The sequence below is a fragment of the Oncorhynchus gorbuscha genome, linkage group LG01 (genome assembly GCF_021184085.1).
Source record: "Oncorhynchus gorbuscha isolate QuinsamMale2020 ecotype Even-year linkage group LG01, OgorEven_v1.0, whole genome shotgun sequence".
Taxonomy (NCBI): Eukaryota; Metazoa; Chordata; class Actinopteri; order Salmoniformes; family Salmonidae; genus Oncorhynchus; species Oncorhynchus gorbuscha.
In genome coordinates, this window is record NC_060173.1 from 14,460,961 (window position 1) to 14,486,410 (window position 25,450).

General features: G+C 40.0%; 1 protein-coding gene across 2 annotated transcripts in view; it reads right to left on the reverse strand.

Annotated features, from left to right (window-relative positions):
* The window catches only part of LOC124033449 (alpha-1,3-mannosyl-glycoprotein 4-beta-N-acetylglucosaminyltransferase C-like), a 187,228-nt gene extending 162,974 nt beyond the window's left edge, over nucleotides 1-24,254 (reverse strand). The window contains exon 1 of one of the 2 annotated variants that reach the window (XM_046345483.1): nucleotides 23,913-24,254. The gene's annotated coding sequence lies outside the window, so the exon portion shown is untranslated. Of the gene's footprint in view, nucleotides 1-9,187; nucleotides 9,395-23,912 lie in introns of those variants that run through there. The other variant, XM_046345488.1, reaches the window with a different exon arrangement.
* Nucleotides 24,255-25,450: the final 1,196 nt, after the last annotated feature.

Below are 25,450 nucleotides of genomic sequence, written 5' to 3' on the forward strand. Positions count from 1 at the left end.
ACAGTGGTACTGGTATACCGGGCAACACAACCAGGGAGAGGCCCCAGAACTACCAAAGGAAAAGTACTACTGTATGAGGCTCAAGAGCACTGCCTTAGAAATAGCCTACACAGTAAGAACAGATCCACTCAAAGAAGGGCATAATTGGAAGCACTAGTGGCCACAATGGGTCTTTAGTATATGGCCATATTAGTGTCTGACTACCACAAAGGAAACAGGGCTTGTCTGCACAATAGACTCCGAGAAACTAGAGACCCTCTCAGGCATCATGGTTGAAAAATAGATTTGAACTCAACAAGACTAACCTGGATTAATAAAGTTGAAATAGAATGGTTCATATTGAAATAATGAATTTGGAACATCAGACGGTAATTAGTGGACATTTGTTGGGGGCATATACATTTGGCTGTCATTCTCGTTCAGAGAGCAGTAAAAGCAATCATAAAAACAACATGGTGTGCATTCTAAAATAATAATGGTACTTAATAGGAGTTAGAACGATTTTACTGCGAACAGCTGTCTTGCAATAATGAGTTCCTGGCATCTACAGGAGAAGTTCAAAGCCCTTTAATGCTGCACTCATAATGACGAGGGAGGGAGGGAGGGAGAGAGTCTTGAGCAGGGCGACCTACAAACAGGCTATAACCAAGACCATAGTACAAGCCACTAATATACCAGTAAACCAGTAATAATACAGGACCCTAGGGACTTGATGAGGCCATTTTTATGCTGTAGCCACAAATAAACATATAGTATCATAACCACCAATTCCCCCAGCATATTGTTGCTTAGTGACCACTGAACTGTTCCTAATCCACATGTAAAGAACCACAGAGGGCGACAGGGGAATAACGCTGCTCTGGATTCAGTAGCTAGCTAACCATTCAGTACACGTTCTTTTTTCATACAGTGTATAAATTAACATTTCACTTGTAAAGGTCATTTTTGCTTGCTTTTTCACTCCCAGTAGTGTTTTTGTTTTTAGAATATGTATAGAAACTGTGAATAACGGAGCCTCTTCAACACAGGGAGAAAATGAACATGTTTGTTATTTTCTATAATAACAACCGGATATTGAATCTGTATTTTAAATCTGTATTCAAATCAAATCAAATGTTATTTGTCACATGCTTTGTAAACAACAGGTTTAGACTAACAGTGAAATGCTTGCTAATGGGCCCTTCCCAACAACGCAGAGAAAAAGAAAAGTAAGAATTAATAGAAAAGTAAGACACGTAATAATAAAATATATAATAAATACAAAATGACAAAATAGCAGAATTGGTAAGGAGCCTGTAAAACATCTGCTATCCAATGCTGCACCCTTACACCTATGTATCATCTGGGATGTTTTTCAAAGCAAAGTATGCTAAGTGTTTTGTTCCGTTGATAGTGAATGTTTAGTCTTGACGAAGACTGATGTGCTCCATTTCTAAATGCATTGAATCCTACCAATGTATCGGCCTAGTGGAGAGCAACCAACAGGGACTCATGACATACAGTAATAGCTAGACATCTACACTAAGTTGACATATTGTATATTTAATTGGTCAGTCTTATCTTACATTATTAATCATATTGTAGTAACTGTTTGAAGTACTTCAGATGTTCCAAAGCCGTTCCATTACACAACACAGCAGTCATTTGCATGTGTTTGATTTCCAGCAGCGGCTCCACACCTCTTTCAAAAACAATACAGGCACAACTAAATTAAGATCCACCTATCTATCATTACTTCCTATTCCTGACACAGATTATTTATATCTAAATTCATGCCAACATTATAAAAATAACTCTCTGAAATACGTAGTGTACCGAAATAACTTACAGTGCCTTCAGAGTATTCTTACCCCTTGACCGAATTCAAAATGGATTAAATATACACTACAAATGTTTGGGGTCACTTAGAAATGTCCTTGTTTTTAAAAGAAAAGCACATTTTTGGTCCATTAAAATAACATCAAATTTACCAGAAATACAGTGCTAATGTTGTAAATGACTATTGTAGCTGGAAATGGCTGATTTTTAATGGAATATCTACATAGGCGTACAGAGTCCCATTATCAGCAACCATCACTCCTGTGTTCCAATGGCACGTTGTGTTAGCTAATCCAAGTTTATAATTTTAAAAGGTAATTGATCATTAGAAAACACTTTTGAAATAATGTTAGCACAGCTGAAAACTGTCATTCTGATTAAAGAAGCAATAAAACTGGTCTTCTTTAGACTAGTTGAGTATCTGGAGCATCAGCATTTGTGGGTTTGATTACAGGCTCAAAATGTCCAGAAACAAAAAACTTTCTTCTGAATCTCGTCAGTCTGTTCTTGTTCTGAGAAATGAAGACTATTCCATGCAAGAAATTGCCAAGAAACTGAAGATCTCGTACAGAGCTGTGTACTACTCCCTTCACAGAACAGTGTAAACTGTCTCGAACCAGAATAGAAAGATCATTGGAAGGCCCCGGTGCACAACTGAGCAAGAGGACAAGTACATTAGACTGTCTAGTTTGAGAAACAGACGCCTCACAAGTCCTCAACTGGCAGCTTTATTAAATAGTACCCACAAAACACCAGTCTCAACGTCAACAGTGAAGAGAGTTCCTCTGTCCAGTGGCTGTGTTCTTTTGCCCATGTTAATCTTTTCTTTTTATTGGCCAGGCTTTGTCTTTGCAACTCTGCCTAGAAGGCCATCATCCCGGAGTCGCCTCTTCACTGTTGACGTTGAGACGGGTGTTTTTCGGGTACTATTTAATGAAGCTGCCAGCTGAGGACTTGTTTGTTTCTCAAACCTCACACTCCCTTTTCTATTTTGGTTAGAACCAGTTTGCGCTGTTCTGTGAAGGGAGTAGTACACAGCGTTGTACGATCTTCAGTTTCTTGGCAATTTCTCGAATGGAATAGCCTTAATTTCTCAGAACGAGAATAGACTGACGAGTTTCAGAGGAAAGTTATTTGTTTCTGGCCATTTTGTGCCTTTAATCGAAATCACAAACGCTGTGTAGCGTCTGCTTCCAACTCACACTCTCAAACACAGATCCCCTGAACGCAGCGCACTCTCCAGATCCCAATCACATGAATTCTGATCAGCTGTTCACACACCTGTATGTCATTTACACACACTAGTTAGTTCAATTCTATGCACCCCATCATTGTGAGGTATCGATTGTTTTGTTACACATTTCTATTGGAAGCGCTGTTTTTCCCGCATTAGTCCTCCTATGTATGATAGCTTTTGCCTGCCTCACTAATGACGCTTTTTGCCTATTCCCTGCCTATACTTTAGCCTATTGGATTTCCTGTTATCTTCCTATTGCCGGATCTCCCGGACTACGTTACTAGCCTTTTCCCTGCCTGTACTGTTGCCTTTTTTGGACCCCCTGTGTATGACCTTCTGCCTGCCCCTGGACCCAGCCACCTGCCTTCTCCTGTGGTCCTTTACAGAAACACCTGCTGCACCCTGCGCTTGAAACCAGCTCTCTGTCTCCCGTCATATTCATTACATGCTGATGCTCCAAATACTCAACTAGTCATTATTTTAATGGACAAAACATTTGCCTTTCTTTCAAAAACAAGTGACCCCAAACCTTTGAACGTTAGTGTATATTTTGTCTCACCCATCTAAACACAAAGCCCCATAATGACCCCCAATGGGTTTTTTTTGTGCAAATTTATTGAAAATCAAATACAAAAAATATCTAATTTACATACAGTAAGTAATCACATCCCTGAGTCAGTATATGTTAGAATCCCCTTTGGCAGCGATTACAGCTGTGAGTCTTTCTGGGTAAGTCTCTAAGAGCTTTGCACACCTGGATTCTACAATATTACACATTATTCTTTATAAAATTCTTCAAGCTCTGTCAAGTTGGTTGTTGGTCATTGCTAGACAGACATTTTCAAGTCTTGCCAGAGATTTTATTTGTATTTTTTCTCTGTAGTTTTACTTTAGTGCCTTATTGCAAACAGGATACATGTTTTTGAATATTTATATTCTGTACACACTTCCTTCTTTTCACTCTGTTATTTAGGTTAGTTTTGTAGAGTAAGTCCAATATTGTTGATCCATCTTCAGTTTTCTCCTATCACAGCCATTAAACTCTGTAACTGTTTTAAAGTCACCATTGGCCATATTGAAATCCCTGAGCGGTTTCCTTCCTCTTCAGCAACTGAGTTAGGAAGGACGCCTGTATCTTGGTAGTGACTGGGTGTATTGATACACAATCGAAAGTGTGATTAATAACGTCACGATACTCAAAGGGATATTCAATGTCTTCTTTTCTCTTTTTTTACTAATAGATGCCTTTCTTTGCATGACTCCCAAGTGGCGCAGCGGTGTAAGGCACTGCATCACAGTGCTAGCGACGTCACTACAGACCCTGGTTTGATCCCGGGCTGTCTCACAACCAGAAGTGATTGGGAGTCCCATAGGGCGGCGAACAATTGGCCCAGCGTCGTCTGGGTTACAGGAGGGTTTAGCAGGGGTAGGCCGTCATTTTAAATAAGAATTTGTTCTTAACTGAAAAACTGACTTGCCTAGTTAAATAAGGTTTGGTTTTTTTGTGTAAAAAAATGCAAGGCATTGGAAACCCTCTCTCGTCATTGTGGTTGAATTGGTGTTTGAAATTCACTGTTTGACTGAGGGAACTTAATTGTATGTGTTGTGTATAGAGGTGAGGTAGTCATTCAAAAATCATGTTAAACACTATTATTGAACACAGAGTGACTCCATGCAACTTATTTTGTGGCTTGTTAAGCACATTTTTACTCCTGAACTTATTTTGCCTTGCCATAACGAAGGGGTGAGATTCTTATTGACTCAAGACATTTCAGCTTTTCATTTTTTAAATAATTTTGTAAACATTTATAAAAACATAATTATTATTCCACTTTGACATTTTAATCCATTTTAAATTCAGGCTGTAACACAACAAAATGTGGATTAAGTAAATAAGTGGGAATACTTTCTGAAGGCACTGTACTGAAATTAGACCACTAGTAATGTATAGCATTCACTAGCTACCTATTTCACTCTGAAATGGTGTATAACAAATCAATGAGGGAGAAATATATCCAGTATGTGTTCTTGAGGTTGGATAGACACATCTAATGAATGGATTTCAATGGCAAGAGCTCTTTCTCTAATAACTTTGCATAAATCCATGTTCACCTTTAGCCTTCATGTAATGCCAAACCAGACCAACCTCCATTAGATTGACAGATTATACAGACAGAACATAGAATATAATGCAATTAATTGCTAGTTCACTTACAGCCTTACTCAAAACTTAATTAGCTATTTTGATATTACAGTCTCAATAAAAATATATAACACCTCGTGTCAGTGGAATGCCTAAATAAATAAAGGTCAATAAAGGAATTAGCAGAAAACTGTTTGAGGTCATTTCAAAGAAAAGCCAGTGACATTTCAGATTTAGAAAAAGAGAATGTCTTGATTATCCTGCTGAAAACCTCTAGAGAGCAAAAAATTCAGGGTAGCAACATCACAACAGTCATACAAGGAACATAAACCGCTGTGATCCACATTTAGCACAGTGTCAGGATAGAATCCATAACAGACACAAGGCCAGGTCTTCCTCCAGATAAAAAAAAGAAGCCACTTGAGACGCCACTTGAATCTAGTACAGTGCCTTCAGAAAGTATTCAGACCCTTTGACTTTTTCCATATTTCGTTACATTACAGCCTTATTCTATAATTGATTAAATACATGTTTTTTTCATCAATCTACACAAAATGCCCCATAATTACAAAGCAACATTTTCAAAACGTATTAAAAATAAAATAAATATCATATTTACATAAGCATTCAGACCCTTTACTCAGTACTTTGTTGAAACACCTTTGGCAGCGATTACAGTCTAGAGTCTTCTTGGGAGTGATGCTACAAGCTTGGCACACCTGTATGTGGGGAGTTTCTCCCATTCTTCTCTGCAGATCCTCTCAAGCTCTGTCAGGTTGGATGGTGAGCATTGCTGCACAGCTATTTTCAGGTCTCTCCAGAGATGTTTGATCGGGTTCAAGACCAGGCTCTGGCTGGACCACTCAAGGACATTCAGAGACTTGTCATGAAGCCACTCCTGTGTTGTTTTGGCTGTGTGCTTAGGGTCATTGTCCTGTTGGATGGTGAACCGTAGGGATGGTACCAGGTTTCCTCCAGATGTGCCGTTTGGCATTCAGGCCAAAGATTTCAATCTTGGTTTCATCTTCCGCCTGGCAACTCTACCATAAAGGCCTGATTGGTAGAGTGCTGCAGAGATGGATGTCCTTGTGGAAGGTTCTCCCATCTTCCACAAACATCTTCCATTTAAGAATGATGGAGGGCACTGTGTTCTTGGGGACCTTCAATGCTGCCGAATGTTTTTGGTACTCTTCACCAGATCTTTCTCGGCTGTCTCGGAGCTCTACGGACAATTCCTTCAAAATCATGACTTGGTTTTTGCTCTGACATGCACTGTCAACTGTGGGACCTATATAGACAGGTGTGTACATTTCCAAATCATGTCCAATCAATTGAATTTACCACAAGTGGACTCCAATCAAGTTGTAGAAACATCTCAAGGATGACCAATGGAAACAGGATGCACCTGAGCTCAATTCCGAGTCTCATAGCAAAGGGTCTGAATACTTATGTAAATAAGATATTTCAGTTTTTTATTTTTAATAGATTTGCAAAAATTTCTAAAAACCTGTTTTCGACTGTGTCAGTATGGGGTATTGTGTGTAAATTGATGAAGGTGTATTTTTATTTCATCAATTTTAGAATAAGGCTGTAACTTAACAAAATGTGGAAAAAGTCGAGGGGTCTGAATACTTTCTGAATGCACTGTAATTCAACCTAGCACATCCAACCTAGCTGTACAGTATGTCAACAAACATCTGAGACAGGGAGAGACAGCGTTAAAAGCACAAACACCACACACACACACACACACACACACACACACACACACACACACACACACACACACACACACACACACACACACACACACACACACACACACACACACACACACACACACACACACACACACACACACACACACACACACACACACACTTAATGTGTTGTGAAATCTGTTGTGTAATGCATTGTAATGTTTTTTGAATTGTACAACTGTCTTCATTTTGCTGGACCCCAGGAAGAGTAGCTGCTGCCTTGGCAACCACTAATGGGGATCCATAATAAATACAAATACGTACAAACACAGAACAGAGGAGCTGCTGACCCAATCTGAACCAGTTCTCTGTGATTTATGGTTTATGGTCCCAAGGCAGACACACTTTTGTTCTTGGGGGTCATAAATCTCCTGCACCTCCAAGCAGATCAGCTGACTATCCTTGGCAGGCCAGCAGACACCCTTACGCTTCGCTTAGTCCCATCTTCAGACTACTGTACAGTAGGCTATACCTCTCAACACACACACACACACACACACACACACACACACACACACACACACACACACACACACACACACACACACACACACACACACACACACACACACACACACACACACACACACACACACACACACACATAGTAAGTAGCACGCATGCGCGCACACACACACATAGTAGAAAAAAAGTGATGACTTGTTGTGGGTCTGCACACGCACACACACACACACACACACACACACACACACACACACACACACACACACACACACACACACACACACACACACACACACACACACACACACACACACACACACACACACACACACACACACACACACACACACACACACACACACAGAAACCACCGCTATATTACACCTCTTAACACAAAGAAGAAGAATCCTCCTCACACAAACCCCAGTGCAGGCATGGTAGTAAATCACAATGAGTAGACAGACAATAGTATGCGATAAAGACAAGCAGAGCACCATTCATTCCAGCATTTAAAACATGCTAACAGAGCTTCTATGATTTACCTGTGTGTGCCCTCCACAGCTCAAGTCCCAATGTAATATTCCAATTAAATTGATGAATTCACTCATGAAGTAGAGAATTTACATTGAATTGAAGTCAAATTTGAACTATCTTCAAGTTATGGAAATGGAATTGAATTGGAATTAGAGTGTTTGAACTGTTTGAATTGGAATTGAAAAAATCTTTGGAATTGAATTGAAATTGAATATTAGTACATTTTCCAGTGAATGGAATTAATGCACTTAGTATCAATGGACTGCAGGATTTATTTTAAATAATTTATATTATTTAGCAGTATGCTAAATAGCAGTATGTTGTAGCAGTATGCTGTAGGAAGTATGGTGTAGCAAGTATGATGTAGCAAGTATGCTGTAGCAAGGCTGTCTGAACAGTGACATGATTAGCCTGAAATCCCAAGGGAAATTAATTTGAATTTGTGGAATTGTTGGGGATAATATTTAATTGGGAATTGAATTCTTGAAATTGACCTAACATTAGATTTGAAAGGAATTTAATTATATCTGAATTCAAAGACTGACTGACCTTGGATTTTATTTGAATGAAATGGAATTGACAGGGAAAGGGAATTTAATTAGAATTGCACTGTAGACTGATGCCTTGAGCACACTATAACGTTATGTATCTATGAGTCATTCTGTAATACAAGACTGTGGCACTGTGTGCACCTACATTGGCTGTTTTGTAGGTGGAGGCTCTAGCTGTGTGTGTGTGGGGGGTGACATGCACCTTCTCCTTCCAAAAAGACTAAACAGCATGTTGAATACAATGATTTGGATGACAAATTTAACCACCTGAAATTAGTTACTTCCGCCAGACCACAGACATTTTGATGGATCCTTTGTACACAAGACATGAGACAACTCACTGTCACAGAAAGGAGTGCAGGGAGGGAGTGAGGAAGACAGAGAGAGGGGAGGCAGGGACAAGAATGACAGACAGTGACAGCAAGAAATGACACAGAGGGGGAGGCAGGAAGGAGAGTGACAGAGGATTGAAAGAAAGATGCACAGAGAGAGAGAGAGAGAGAGAGAGAGAGAGAGATCTGCCTCTATGTCTACCTCTAACAACGACATAAAACAGCATGCTGAGGGGAGAGATCGTGATCATCTGAAGTCGCTGGTAGCAGAGAGAGGATACAGGATGCTCAAGCTTTACACAGCAAATCATGAAATATCACAGCTACGGGCATTTACACTCACTCACCTGCCGGCTGTATTGCTGTACGTTTAAGAAGTGTCTCTCTCTGCTCTGTCTCCTGTCTGTTGTCAGTGTGAGAAGCGTGAGGGAGTTCTGCCGATGTTCTGTGCTGCACGCTGTCACCAGTCTAAATAATCTCCATGACTCACACAAGAGCAGATCATTGGCTCTCCAAAACAGTGCCGTAAACACTCATAATGGAAATCGGTAGCCGCGCTCTCTTTCTCTCCCTCTCTCTCTCTTTCGCAACCACCCCTCTCTCTTTCTCTCCCTCTCTTTCATAACCCCCCCTCCCTCTTTCTCACAGCCCAACTCCTCACCAAGGTGTCACTAACTATTTCTGCACACCCTGCTTCTCTTAAGCTCTCTATTCCTCCCCCATCTCCGCTCTCCAGATTGTCCGTCTTAAAGAAAGGGAGGTGTTGGGAAAAGCTAATTATAGTTAAGGGTCGCAGCAGTGGGACAGGCTTCGTGAATAATACATGAGCTCAATATTAAGAGGTGAATGACTACCTGGAGAAAACATAGGCACTAGGGGATGACAGGAACCCAATTACATTCACTTAGCTAGGAACATCCTGTTGTAATTATGTACATGATGGAGGATGGAAGAGGCTGAGGTAAAAGATTCACTGTAGCTTTTGAGTCTGTAAAATGAGAAATTCTCATTAAGATCGCAGAGAAGGAGAACATCTTTTAGCATTACAGAGAAGAAAAACGTCAGATAGCTTACATTAGAGCAATGGACTGTAAATACGAGTCTTTACATTGGTTCATATAAAGTGCATCACCTACAGGCAGATTGCCTGGCAACCCAAACTCCTTGCTCCGGCCAAACGCTATGCCAATGGAAATCCATTCTCGACCATCTGATTGGTCCCAGAAACCGATGGGTTGGGCCAGAGCCAGAACATACGTGGGTAAAGCAGTGGATAGAAAACTTGTCATTGGCTTTGATAATGTGATTGGTTAGAGATGATCCAATCGCTAATGACTTTGTTTTGTACAACACCCCTCATTTTGACGTCACCACAAAGGACTTCAATGATGGCAGTCTCAGACTGAAGTATGTAGCAAACGATAGAGCTGCAGAAGAATTAAGTTTGTCATCAGGCAAATAAGATACTCAAGAAAGGGTCAAATATTGTAAATGTAATTTAAAAATGTAAATGTATCTCTATTAAATATATTGATTGGTCATTTGTCTGGTGTCAATAAGTCAACAGTGTTGTTTTATTGCATCATGGATCTGTTGTATCTGTCCATAGGACCACTTTAAGCCGTACGCTTCACAGAGTTGGGCTTTACGGAAGAGTGGAGAAATAAAGAAATAAGAAAACACGTTTGGTGTTCGCCAAAAGGAATGTGGGAGACTCCCCAAACATATGGAAGAAGGTACTCTGGTCAGATGAGATGAAAATTTTGCTTTTTGGCCATCAAGGACAACACTGTCTGGCGCAAGCCCAATACCTCTTATCACCCCTTGAATACCATCCCCACAGTGAAGCACGGTGGTGGCAGCATCATGCTGTGGATGTTTTCATAGGCAGGGACTGGGAAACTGGTCAGAATTGAAGTAATGATGGCGCTAAATACAGGGAAATTCTTAAGGGAAACCTGTTTCAGTCTTCCAGAGATTTGAAACTGGGACGGAGGTTCACCTTCCAGCAGGACAATGACCCTAAGCATACTGCTAAAGCAACACTTGAGTGGTTTAAGGGGAAACATTTAAATGTCTTGGAATGGCCTAGTCAAAGCCCAGACCTCAATCCAATTGATAATCTGTGGTATGACTTAAAGATTGCTGTACACCATCGGAACCCATCCAACTTGAAGGATCTAGAGCAGTTTTGCCTTGAAGAATGGAAGAATCCCAGTGGCTAGATGTGCCAAGCTTATAGAGACATACCCCAAGAGACTTGCAGATGTAATTGCTGCAAAAGGTGGTTCTACAAAGTATTGACTTTAGGGGGGTGAATAGTTATGCACACTCAAGTTTTATTTTTTTTGTCTTATTTCTTGTTTGTTTCACAAAAAAACATGTTTTGCATCTTCAAAGTGTGGAGGCATGTTGTGTAAATCAAATGATACAACCCCCCCCAAAAAAATCTATTTTAATTCCAAGTTATGAGGCAACAAAATAGGAAAAATGCCAAGGGGGTTGGGGGGGTGAATATTTCCGCAAGCCACTGTATGTGAAGTTTGTTGGTTAGGGGGATGGGATGGGAGGTTGGGGGTGGAGGACCACTTCTTTTTTGTTTTCTTTTCCTGTTCATACTGAATACTGAATGTATTATTATCAATACTTTGTAATTATGCACCTTTTGTAATGTTTTTTTTTTAAATTATCTTCTTGTGTTCTTCTTCGTCTGAGTGGCAGCCCACAGGTACAATGAGTGAAATAAAGGGAAAAAATGGAACAGTATGAAATTATATTAATTAAAATATTGTATCTTTAACCCCCCCCCATCCCCATCCCCATGAAGTAATTCAACACCTCTCATTTTGAGGTCACCTCAAACCACTTCAATGATAGCAGTCTCAGACTGTAGGGTACACAACAGACCTGCGGAAGAATTCAGTTTGTCTTCAGGCAAATAAGATACTCAAGAAAAGGAAAAACATTGTAAATGTAATTTTAAAAATAAATGTGTCTCTATGAAATATATTAATTGGTCATTTGTCTGGTCTCCATAAGTCAGCAGTCTTGTTTATAGCATTATGGATCTATTGTAGGATATAATTACCCTCTGTGATGCATACAAGACTTTGGTAAAGACCTGACATCAATAAAAGAAAAAGCCTTGAAAGAAGCAACATAAAACAGTTCCTCCAATATCCAATTCACTTTTACGCCTCTGTCTCAGAGGAGAAAATAATTGGGTAGAAATAATTGTTTCCCTGACAGCTACTGCTGGAGTGCTCTAGGGTAGCATAGCCTTGCCTTGAATTAACTAGCCATGCAAATCTCATGCATGGTGTGTCAATGCTATAGTAATTATTTCCCTGAGGTGTAAACGTCAGTGGCAAGAGAAGTGTATGCATTTCATGTCATTAATGTATTTAATAATTATAGTGACTACCTATCAGGCCTGGGTTCAAGTACTATTTCAAATATCTCAATTACTTTCACATACATTCCGAAGTAAGTATTCAGATTACCTTTATTGGAAAAATCAAGTAGTTGAATAATACAATCAATTTGAAATACACTTTGAAAGTATTTGAAAATACTCACACACACTGCCATACATTTAACCCAGGTATTTGAAAATAGTATTTAAAATACGTTTTTGAAAATTATTTTAAATACAATTTGGAAGACCATTTTAAAAAATATTATGTTTTTTACAAATAACCATGCAAACATTCCAATAAAAGTACTTGAAAATACTAAAATACACAGAAAAAAGTATTTAAAATAACAAATACTCAAATACAGATGTATTTAAACGCAGGTCTGCTACCTATAATAAAACCTGGAGGGAGCTTACTATTAGATCAGGTAGCCTTTTTTCATATGTTCCATGTCAACTAGAGCTGGGACGATAAACCAAAAATGATTGACACTGACCACACCGACGACTTATCGTGGACATTTTGTTGATATAATTAATTACGATAAATCACCTACAGCATAGGGCTGGGGTTGGGGGGATGGGATGGGAGGTTGGGGTTGGAGGCCCACTTCTTTTTTTTTTTTTCCTGTTTATACTGAAATTATTATTATTTAAACTCTAAAAAAGTATCAGAATAATCAATATTTTGTAATTATGCACCTTTTGTAATGTTTTTTTTTCTCTTCTTGTTGTCTTCTTCTGAGTGGCAGCCCACAGGTACAATGTATGAAATAATGAATAAAACAAATATGGTGTCACGCCCTGACCATAGAGAGCCCTTGGTTCTCTATGGTGTAGTAGGTCAGGGTGTGACTAGGGGGTGTTCTAGGTTATATATTTCCATGTTGGTGCTCTTGGTATGGTTCCCAATTACAGGCAGCTGATGTCCGTTGTCTCTAATTGGGGATCATACTTAAGGGTTCCCTGTTCCCACCTGCTTTGTGGGATATTGTTTTTGAGTGAGTGCATGGTGCACCTCAGTACTGCATGGTCGTTGTTTGTTTCTTGGTTTGTTTTAAGTTTCACTAAAAATAAAGATGTGGAATTCCAATCACGGTCTGTCTCTCCACACGATTGTGACATATGGATTCTATATGAATTTAAATATTGTACCTGTAACCCCGCATTTTGCAAAAAAATATATGCCTACTATGCTTATCATATAATTAGATTACACTCAATAGGGTCAATCGAGTGCATCACAGCAATTCAGACATGAATGTATGAAGCAGCTGTTTGGCTTGCAGTCATTTCCAGGTCAGGTGAGTATGGGGTTTGGGCACCTGCGTTGTCTGAAATGCCTGGTAATAAATTAGTGACGACAATTCGCAGCTCCGGTAGCAGGTGCAACATTCCTCCTGTTTTGAATGGACTTTCCCAAGGCACCTTGTACTACTGTTGACTGTTGTGATAATGCTATTGTCTCCTTGAGTTCAAAATTGTAATTGTGTACAAGTTGCCAGCTCATTATTGGAAAAATAATTTACCTGAAGTCGTTAGAGGCACTATTTTTCACAAAGTGAAATAGTAGATCTTATCTGTATTGTGTGGCACTATAGCCAAAACATATTTTGGGGTATTTTCACAAGGGATATAAAAACACAATACTTGGCAGTGGAGTAAAGAAATGCTGTGATATGAAGAGACACATCTATTTTAAAAACTTGAGTGAGAGAGCAACAATTAGGGTTCCTACCTTCTGGTCTGCATCTGTCACGTCAAGCTCTGTGCCCTTGGCCTGATGATCAAAGCCTCCACTGTAGTGTCATAAACAGCTGGCGTGACAGGGGGTGGGAGGTTGATGCCTTCATAAATAACCTATTGCAACTATCCTCCCCATACACACGCACACACACACCCATGCAGGCACACACACACACACCCCACCGTTAACAAACACATGAAGAGTTTAGGTCTTTGTTCTTTGTTTCCACTGTCATTGACGTATATTTAATGGAGGATTCTGTGTCTTCTCGTCTTTGATTCCTTTGGCACTTTCATGCTGCTTACAAGCACCACATTACCCCTCATTATCATCTCCACCATGCTCACTCCACTGCAGACAACTACTGGTTCCTCAAAGATCCCTCTGAGGAGCCATGAGCATTAATTGCCACCAACGGCTCAATGGTACACAGTTCCAATATATAATCCATAGCTTCTCTCCTTTGCTGTGTGCTATTGTTTGTGCCGGCTATGTTGAATATTATTCATCCCTCACTGTGGACCGTTTACTTTAGCTGCTTGCAAATGGAAGCAGATTCCCTACATAGTGCACTATACTTTTGACCAGAGCTCCATGGGCGCTCGACAATGGTGACCCTGGCTGTGACCCCACTCCCTGCGGGTGTCTCAGGGGGAGTTGGGATATGCAAGAAACACATTTCCATTCCATTTATTTCCATTCCATTATTATTATCTCTCACTATACTACAGCCAAGTCCTTTCATGTATCTGCCAATATCCTCCCCCCTGAAGGCTGAATGACATAATGCCTCAATAACACAGTGTCTTTTGTAGTATAAACGCTACGGGCGTAACGATACACCTATTGGTACCAAACTGTTCAGTACAGGGAACTCGGTTTGATCCGCACTGTGAACGCAAATGAATACATTAAAACATGTTTTTATTTTTTATTGGCAAAGCCTACCCTGTGCTGTATGCCGCTTGATGAAATCTGGACTGAAAAAAAACACATTTCAGGCTATTCTTTTAAAACAACTAGAGCCTATGTGCACATTGTAATCCAAATTCAAATCTTAATTGCGGAATTTCAAACTACCCATTTGTGAGGCACAGCCGGGAACTAGTTCTGTACGATGGCAATTGGTGGGGTAAAATAAACCAGGAGGATCCTCCATCATCGTTTAAATCTCCAGTTTGGGAAAATGTTGGCTTCCAAGTAGATTACAACGGCGATGGACAAAGAGCTGTGTATAAAAGGTGAACATTTGTTGTCACTGCTCATCGAGAATAGCCTATGTTGCTGCCAACACCTCAAACATTTTGATACATTTACGCCAAAATCACCCCAATATTCCTACCAACGGAGCCAGACAGAAATGCAAAGAAACAACAACACAACTTCGCTTCCCCTCTGCATTCAAGCAGCTCTTCACAGCTGATTCTGACCAGGCTAAAGAAATTCCAAGCCCGATTAGTGTTTATAGCCGTGGATATGCGCCTATTCTCAGTGATTGAATTTCAGTAAACAGGTAGTACCTGCTCAATATAAGCAAGCCAAAGCCAAAGTTTTCAATGAATTGGCCAATGTACCCTATGGTGCGCTTACTGCAGATGGTGGACCTCCAGGGCTACAGAGAGCTACTTAACAGTGACAGCCCCATCACATTACCCCGGAGTGGGAGATGAAAAATACTGTGCTATAGACACACCGCCTTTATGAGAGTCACACACCTGTGAATATTTTTCTCTTCGTTTACATATTGACTTTACACACATATTGCACTATGTTTTTTTTTATGAGTAATCGTGTGTTTTCACAATCAGGAATACCAACACTTTGTATTTTTTTAAATAAACTAAAAGTAACTCCAGTAACTGTTGGCATTTCATTTTCACCCCTGTACCGAAAGAGAACTGAACTGTGACCCCAAAACCGCAATACATAATTTAACCGTGGGCTTGGAGAATTGTTACACCCCTAATAAACGCATCAAAATCAAGATTCAGATTACAGTTCAACCTGGATGTTAAAAGACAGAGAAAGCACTTTTCTCTTCAGGGATGGAAGTGCATTTTGGTCCTGCAGACCCCTCTGGACATAACTGATAGATATGCAACATATGCATTCAAAAGGGATATTATTTTATCAGGTTTGAGGTTATAGTTACTGTATAGCCTACAAGTTGCATAAATAATACACAGATAATGTATAGTACTACAGGCTAATTGGTAAATCAATCCAAAGAGCATAAATGTATTCACATAATGAGAATTATTATGACATTTTGAAACTACTCATCTAAGATACTATATTTAGCCCCATGTGACGATAGGGGAGAGTGGGATAAGTTGAGCCTTTTTTAAATTCCGCATCCCTCCGTCAAGGGAAATATAGTATTCTCTCTAACAAAGATATCTTCATGTATTTCCGGATGTTGTGTTTCCCTATAAATAATCAGAATTAATGTAAACATAACTGTTTTGAAAACAGCTGTCCAAAAAAAGTGGTCTCCTGGCACCTTGTGTGAGGTAAGTTGAGCCGCAGGACAGGGTAAGTTAAGCCGCCTACACATTTCTGTACTGAATTAAATATTACCACTATCTTTTTAAAGCCAAGTCTATCTTTATTTCCCAAACAGAATTCAACACAATCACAATTGTTTTATTGTCTTTTAATAATTTTAAGTATATTTTAACACAGGCTTAACACCAAACAAACAATGTACTTTTTGTAACACCATTAAAGAGCAACTGCCTTTAAAAAGCAACAAATCCCTTTGAAAATGGCCTATGTGGCATTGATTTGAGTCAGAAACTGTTATTCTAGTGTCAAAAGGTACTACAAAGGGTAAATAACATAACTTGGGCCATAAAGTCAGTCTGGTCTAAAATGTTTGGAACATCCGTGCGTTTATTTGACAATGACCATTTACCCACTGACATGAACAGCTGTGGTGATTGCTCTCTATCAAATAGCATAGAGAGTGAGACAGACGTGCCCAGCAGGTCCGACTTTATTTACTTGAGAAATACTGAACCAAACCATTTACAGTAGGTTGATCTAAAATTGCGCAACCAAAACATTCTCGGCTAAAACGTCAAAATGTGTTTCAGATTTCTTGAGTTATCTTAGATTCATTCTGGGGATTTTGAGGAAGTGAAATAGGCTTCCACGTCTACAGCGTATCATGGGGTACAAACATCATTAACGAAATGTGGAATCAGTCAGGAAATACACATCCAAGACTGAAATCTTGTTTTTCGAATGAGCAACAGAAAAACACATGCCAATCGGAATGTTCAGTGGCTCTTTATCATAGGCCAGGCCCTGTTGTTACCTCATATCTCAGCGATAATGCCTTGCATTGTGCCTGGGAAGAAAACACTTCAATTTGCTTAACTTGCCATTGGCTCAACCATTGGTTCAACTTACCCCATGGCCATTGGCTCAACTTTCCCCAAGGCAAACATTTAGTCTATATTAGCCCATACAGTTACAAGGTTTCACTCATGCTAGGTTTAGGACCTCATATTGAAGCTTATAGAGACCCCAACTGATGACTTAAATGTATAAAACAATCTTAAAATTATCTCTAACACAATACATTTATTTGACTTGGTAAAAATCTGTTTTTTGGACCTTAATTCACACTCTTTCCATGTGGTTTGTTCCTTCACAGACTCCATGAAAGGAATATTTCTTCCTAAACATTTGGTCAAATAATACATTTTGTGTATGGTTTCCCAGAAACATACTATTTTGGCTCAAATGAACCCCCTCTCCCCCAATGTAAAGTGAAAACCTAGCTATAACTGCTTCAAAATACATTTTTTATTTTTTATTTAACCTTTATTGAAGTGCTTCAAAAGAAACACAACTGTATGAGATTATAACAGCAGTTAAACTGTGCCAAGACTACTTCAGCACGTTGTCTCTCATTGATTACATGGTTACAGAAATGGACATTGTATTGCTAATGCAGCCAGCGAGTGCGGCAGGTAACCAACTAAATGATTGACACAGCAAGATGCAGAAATGAACCATGGAAAACGGCGGGCTGCCAAAGGCAACCCACACAAACGAGTGGCTGGAGATGCTATTAAATAAAGAGTGAATCACTTAAAATGAGTGAGTGCTTGACATTTTTTGACAAATGTATTTAGCGTCTCTCCTTACAGTACCCTCTGCCATCAACGATGCCATCTGTGACTCACAGCACATTACATTATAACGATGGTTAAAGAGCACAAGCTTCAGAACATGAACTTTTTCTCATGACAATAGCAGTAAAATCAGATAAAAAAATATAAAACTACACCTTACGGTACAGTAGGAACTGTGGAGACACACACACACACACAGGCACAGACACACGCATACACACACATGATAACATACGCATTATACACACAAGTACACATGGATTTTGTGTTGTAGACACAGTATGTGGTAGTAGAATAGTGTTGTGAAATCTGTTGTGAAGTGTAATGTAATGTTTATATTAGTATATAACTGCCAACATTTTGCTGGAGCCCAGGAAGAGAAGCTGCTGCCTTGGCAGGAACTAATGGGGATCCATAATAAACCCCAGGAAGAGTAGCTGCTGCCTTGGCAGGAACTAATTGGGACCCATAATAAACCCCAGGAAGAGAAGCTGCTGCCTTGGCAGGAACTAATGGGGATCCATAATAAACCCCAGGAAGAGAAGCTGCTGCCTTGGCAGGAACTAATGGGGATCCATAATAAACCCAGAGGAAGAGTAGCTGCTGCCTTGGCAGGAACTAATGGGGATCCATAATAAATCCCAGGAAGAGTTGTTGATGCCTTGGCAGGAACTAATGGGGATCCATAATAAACCCCAGGAAGAGTTGTTGCTGCCTTGGCAGGAGCTAATGGGGATCCATAATAAACCCCAGGAAGAGTAGCTGCTGCCTTGGCAGGAACTAATGGGAATCCATAATAAACCCCAGGAAGAGTTGTTGCTGCCTTGGCAGGAGCTAATGGGGATCCATAATAAACCCCAGGAAGAGTAGCTGCTGCCTTGGCAGGAACTAATGGGAATCCATAATAAACTCCAGGAAGAGTTGTTGCTGCCTTGGCAGGAACTAATGTGAATCCATAATAAATACAAATACAAATCAGATCAATTCAGCAATGCCTCGCCAGTGTTCAACAAGATGCCTCTATGATGATTTTTAACAGCAAATAATGAGAACATTTGGCCACCATGTGACTATCTCTATGTCCTGATATTTTACATAGTATAGTTTGTTTTATTGAGAATCCTTTATTTTAGCTTCAAGTTCAAAATCTCAGACTGCCAAGTGAAAGGTGAAATAATCGGTCGAGCAAAAATAATCAACCTGTGCCTCTCAATTCCTTGTAGACATTGTGCTAATTCCCCAACACCAGTAGTTTGACAATCACAGGCCCTCCTATTAAATGTTCAGTGTACTAAAAACAGACATCTAATTATCATTCTCTCAATGGGAATGTCTTGGACTAGCATGCTGTTAATTTGTCTGTCAACCGATATCAACAACCCCCCTTTTGATGTCAAACTGCAGAATAAAGAAACTTTATGGGGCGATAAACACTTGACTGTTTATGGAATGTCTCTAACACTAGAGCAGCTCCTAGATAATTGCTTCTATCTGTTTTACGGGAACAAAAGAGATGTCACTTGGCTCACACCTTGTTACACCTTGTCACTCAGAACTTAATTTTGAGATATCTGAAAACATGAGGCCAACAAGTTTGAAAATAGGGTGTAAAAGCAGGAATAAGGGCTTGAATTGAAAGGGTAATTCAAAAGGATACCCTTTGAAAGAAAATACCATTCGTGGCAGTAACTACACAGTGGAATAAAATTGCTACCTACATGAAAAGCCCATTTGATGAAATCTTGTATCTAGGGATGCAGCTTTGGGGGCCATCACACATCTCCACTCAAAACTAAAATCTAAAATCTTGAGTAAACACTGCAAGCAGGGCAGACAAAAGCACTGGTGGCAACACGAGGAAGGGCATACATACAGCCGGTTCTTTTTCGATTTCTACCCCTTTTATAAACATGTAATTCAAGCCCTGCATCAGCATGATGCTTAGTGAACCAGTTAAGCACTCGGCGGCCATCAGAGCTGCATCTCTGATCCCACCGAGATGGGAGCTAGATCCATGCCTAGAGTATTAAGAGTCTTGGGCTGCGAACCCAAATGGCACCCTATCCCCTATATTAAAAGGGTCCTGGTCAAAAGTAGTGCACTAAATAGAGACTATGGTGCCATTCGGGACGCATCCTTGCTTTCCACTGCTAATCTTGGCATTGGTGCTTGACTTACTGTAGTAATCCTGCTTAACATGGCAGAGTCCACACAGACACAGTCCATTCATTCATACAGTCTGTCAGCAGCTGGCTCTAAGGCCTCTTTACACAGGCTGTGTGTCCCAAATGGCATAATTTCCCCTATATAGTGCACTGCTTTTGACCAGAAGTAGTGCACTTTATGGGGAATAGGGTGTCATTTGGGACAGCCGCAGCAGTGACTGGATGCACAGAAACAAGAGGTGCAGCCAGAAATCCACTTTCACCGTCACAGACAGTCTTCATTTGTCAATGATTACGCCTCACAGTCTCACATCCTTACTGTCACAGTAAGCTTGATGGCTTCCACACAGACACCGCAAGGCCGACTAGATATTCATTGGCCCCTCTGACCTTATCCTCCTCGGATAATCATAGTGGCAAGCCAACGGAAAGACATTATAAGGAAACTGCTCTTGACAATTATTTGTGGCATTTGTCTAACCTTTCACAGAAAGATGCGAAAGATACTGGAGATGCTGCCTGCCTAGTTCATCTAGATGGCCGCTCAGATGACTCACACACTGTCTATGGACCCTTTGACAGTCAACAATTAAGAATATGTAGAGCAACTTCTGTAGCTCAGTTGGTAGAGCATGGCGCTTGTAACGCCAGGGTAGTGGGTTCGATCCCTGGGACCACCCATACGTAGAATGTATGCACACATGACTGTAAGTAGCTTTGGATAAAACCGTCTGCTAAATGGCATATATTATATTATTATTATTATTATTACAAAATGTCCGTCTTGATTATTTTATTTTTAGAAACACACATTTAACATGCCGTTATCAAATTTGCTAAACTGAAAAGAGAAGAAACTGAAACCTTTAGATTTGAAGTATACATATAATGTGAGTATAAGTTCTGTTAATCAGAGGTTCTCAACCTGGGGGGTACTTAGCCTATCCACAGGGGGTACTTAGGAAGACTCAACATAGACCTGTTTGTAAAATGCAAATGAGGTGGTACCCTGCGAAGTGCAAAATGCAATCGGGAGTAGGGCTGCACAATTAATCGAATTCACATCGAAATTACAATATTATCCTGCAATATACAGATCACAAGAGATATCAATTTCGCATTATTTTGAAACGCCACGTCCATTTTTACAGTTTACTCTGTCTGTGTGTAACGTCCGTTTTTATAGTTTACTCTATCTGCTGTAACGTCAGTTTTTATAGTTTACTCTCTGCTGTAACGTTTTTTATAGTTTACTCTGTCTGCTGTAACGTCAGTTTTTATAGTTTACTCTGTCTGCTGTAACGTCCGTTTTTATAGTTTATTCTGTCTGCTGTAACGTCCGTTTTTATAGTTTACTCTGTCTGCTGTAACGTCAGTTTTTATAGTTTACTCTGCTGTAACGTCAGTTTTTATAGTTTACTCTGTCTGCTGTAACGTCAGTTTTTATAGTTTACTCTGTCTGCTGTAACGTCCGTTTTTATAGTTTACTCTGTTTGTCGTCTCTCTCCCTCTTTCCTCTTGTGGCTGCTTCCCATACACACAAAGCCCCGCCCCCTGTCACTCAAGCAGTGAAATCCACTTCAATTAGTGTAGATGAAGGGGAGGAGACAGGAGACAGGTTAAAGAAGGATTTAAGACATGGATTGTGTATGTGTACTATTCAGAGGGTGCCAGGTGCATCGGTTTAAATGTGTCAAGAACTGCAACGCTGCTGGGTTTTTCACACTAAACATTTTGCTGTGTGTATCAAGAATGGTCCACCACCCAAAGGACATCCAGCCAACTTGACACAACTGTGGGAAGCATTGGAGTCAACATGGGCCAGCATGCCTGTGGACCCTTTAGACACCTTGTAGAGTCCATGCCCGACAAAATGAGGCTATTCTGAGGGCAAAAGGGGGTATAGCTCACTATTACGAACGTGTTCTTAATGATTTGTAATCTCAGTGTACGTTTGCATGCTGTTCTGTTAGGTCAAATGCAGTCAACAGCCTTCCACTTCACTTTGCTTCTTAATATAAATCATTTTGTTTCTAGGATTCCAAAATAAATTGGGGGGGGGGGGGTACAGTAAGCTAAAATGTTTGAGAACCACTGTTCATTTTGGAGAGTGGAAAAAAACATGGATAGTTGACTGGTTACACAATTTCAGTCTAGTAAGGAATTAGGGCTCAGACACACCAATAGTGTTTGCTGCCCGAGAGTACTAAGCACCTCTGAACACTATTTGCAAACCGAGTGCTCATCGATTTTAGATGTAGAATCACCTGAAAATGTCGGCAGTCAGACAGCGGGTGGCCCCCTAAAGCACAGCGCCCTGAATGATCGGCAGACGAACGCTAGAATCAGTGCTATGGTTGTGAGCCTGTCAAATTCTAGTCAAGGAGTAACTAAGTATGAGTCCAGGTGAAGGGCATGTATCAAGGACCTTAGAAAAGCTTCCATTTAACGATGTTGTTAGAAATGGTTGTACATTCTCGTGTTTATGTAGGAGAAGAATAATAATAGGCTAAGAGACAGTATTATGACACAATTATAACAGAAAACGTATTTTGTAATGTAATATTTGTGATACTGCTGTATTAAAGGTTTTAATGATCTGTTATTGATTTTTGGTATGTGAATTCAGATGAATTCATTTAGTTAACCTTACTCAGTGTGTCTTAGTATTTTTTTTAAAGAGTAGTTTCATCACGATGCAACACCCGTCACAGTGACCCCTGATGATGAGCCACACGCAGTCTGCAGCCAACAGAATCCAGAGCTGCTGCTGCACAGTAATGAGTAGCTGTTTGGCCACAGGCCCCTTAGATGAGCCATGGTGCTGTCACTCTCACCACCCCAGGACACAAGCTGTTCTACAGAATTAGGAAAACTACAGCAACTACTACTAGCTACTACAGCAACTACTACTAGCTACTACAGCAACTACTACTAGCTACTACAGCAACTACTACTAGCTACTACAGCAACTACTACTAGCTACTACAGCAACTACTACTAGCTACTACAGCAACTACTACTAGCTACTACAGCAACTACTACTAGCTACTACAGCAACTACTACTAGCTACTACAGCAACTACTACTAGCTACTACAGCAACTACTACTAGCTACTACAGCAATGTATGAACTACTATTTAGATATGAGGACAACAGCAATGGATGTGTTTTGTTTTGTGTTACATGTGTGCCCTCTGCAGTTTATTCAACAATAATAGCCTATCTCAAAGTTAGACATTCTTGACTCCTGTCAATCTAACATTGTTTAATGAAGTAGGTCGCTTCTTTTTGGAATCTAACTGTATTTATACACTGAAGTGAAGGTTATTATAGGCTAACCTACTGCAACTGTATTTACAGTAGATGTGGGCTATACCTCAGGATAACCTTAAAAGCATGGGTAAGGATCCAAGTTTGTAGTATCTGTGTGTAGGCTAAAATACTTGATGTGTAGACCAGTGAAATAACGTCTTACATTCTTGCTTGGGCTATTTATCTTCAGTAAAGCTCCACATCCATAACATTGTCAATCTTAAAAACATTGCAGATATTACTGTATACGAAATATGTAAAAAAAATAGGTTACTCACGTCAAAACATAATGTCGTCGTTTTACCCCGCGGAGTATGTTGTCATGCGTTACTTCTCTGCAAACGCATCTAATGAAACCGTCGAGTGCTCGCTTTACGGTAGCCCTACAACTCTGCTATAGTCAGTCTTCAGCTCTTGAATTCTTTGATGCCGTAGAAGCGCCGACCGACCTGTCCCGAGTGTCTAAGGGTTCTCTTCCCTCTCAGATGAAGGAATTCTAGAAATATACAATATATGAAACCTTAATACAACAGTTGCATCACTACATGTATGGAGGTGCTGCGTATTGTCTCGCTCTCCTCCCTTCGACTGCAAGGAGACTGGAGGCAGCGCGTGGACCAGTGATGCTTAACGCGCCCAGATTGGAGAATATGGTAACTGTCTATCTCATCCTATGTCGCTAATAGTTTCCATAAACCACCTGTGTAAACTATAAAGCTTTACCAATACGTTTACAGCCACTATTATATTGAACATATTACAAGGCTTGCTTGCTTTAATTATCTTTTTCCAAAAAACATTTTCATTGATAAATAATTGATAAATTATGTATTAAATCATTAATAAATGTAGGCCTATTAATTTCAAAACATTTTTAATATGGTGTGCCAACAATGAGTCATTTTGCATTCCAACATTGTAAACCTTGTTGCATGATGAGAGGCTTGGGGACTTTAATTATAAGGGAAAACATGCATTAATGATTTAATTCCAGACATTTGTATTTGAATTTGTATTTATTAGGGATCCCTATTAGCAGCAGCTACTCTTCCTGGGGTTCAAACACATTAAGACACATGACATATAAAACAGTACATCATATAACATTATTACACCACTACATATCTACAATACAAAATGTATAATACCACCATACAACAATATTACAATGTACATGTGTGTATAGTGTGTGTGTTATCATGTGTGTGTATGCATGTTGTCTGTGCCTATATTTATGTTGCTTCACAGTCCCTGCTGTTCCATAAGGTGTATTTTTACCAGTTTTTTTAAATCTGACTCTACTGCTTGCATCAGTTACCTGATGTGGAATAGAGTTCCATCTAGTCATGGCTCTATGTAGTACTGTGCGCCACCCAAGGTTTGTTCTGGACCGGGGGATTGTGAAGAGACCTCTGGTGACATGTCTTGTGGGGTATGCATTGGTGTCCTCGCTATGTGCTAGTAGTTTTAAACAGACAGCTCTGCATTCACAAGCTGTCTGTAAGAATTTGTTCTTAGCTGACTTGCCTAGTTAAATAAAGGTAAAATATATATAGATTTGTTTTAATAAAAATTCAGCTTGTCAAAACTTCGTACATAAACTTTGAGCCAGGAGAGATTGACATGCATATCATTAATGTTAGCTTCCCGTGTACTTTTAAGGGCCAGCCGTGCTGCCCTGTTCCGAGCCTATTGTAATTGTTGTATTGTTTTCCTAAGTCCCTCTTTGTGGCACCTGACCACACGACTGAACAGTAGTCCAGGTGCGACAAAACTAGGGCCTGTAGGATCCGCCATGTTGATAGTGTTGTTAAGA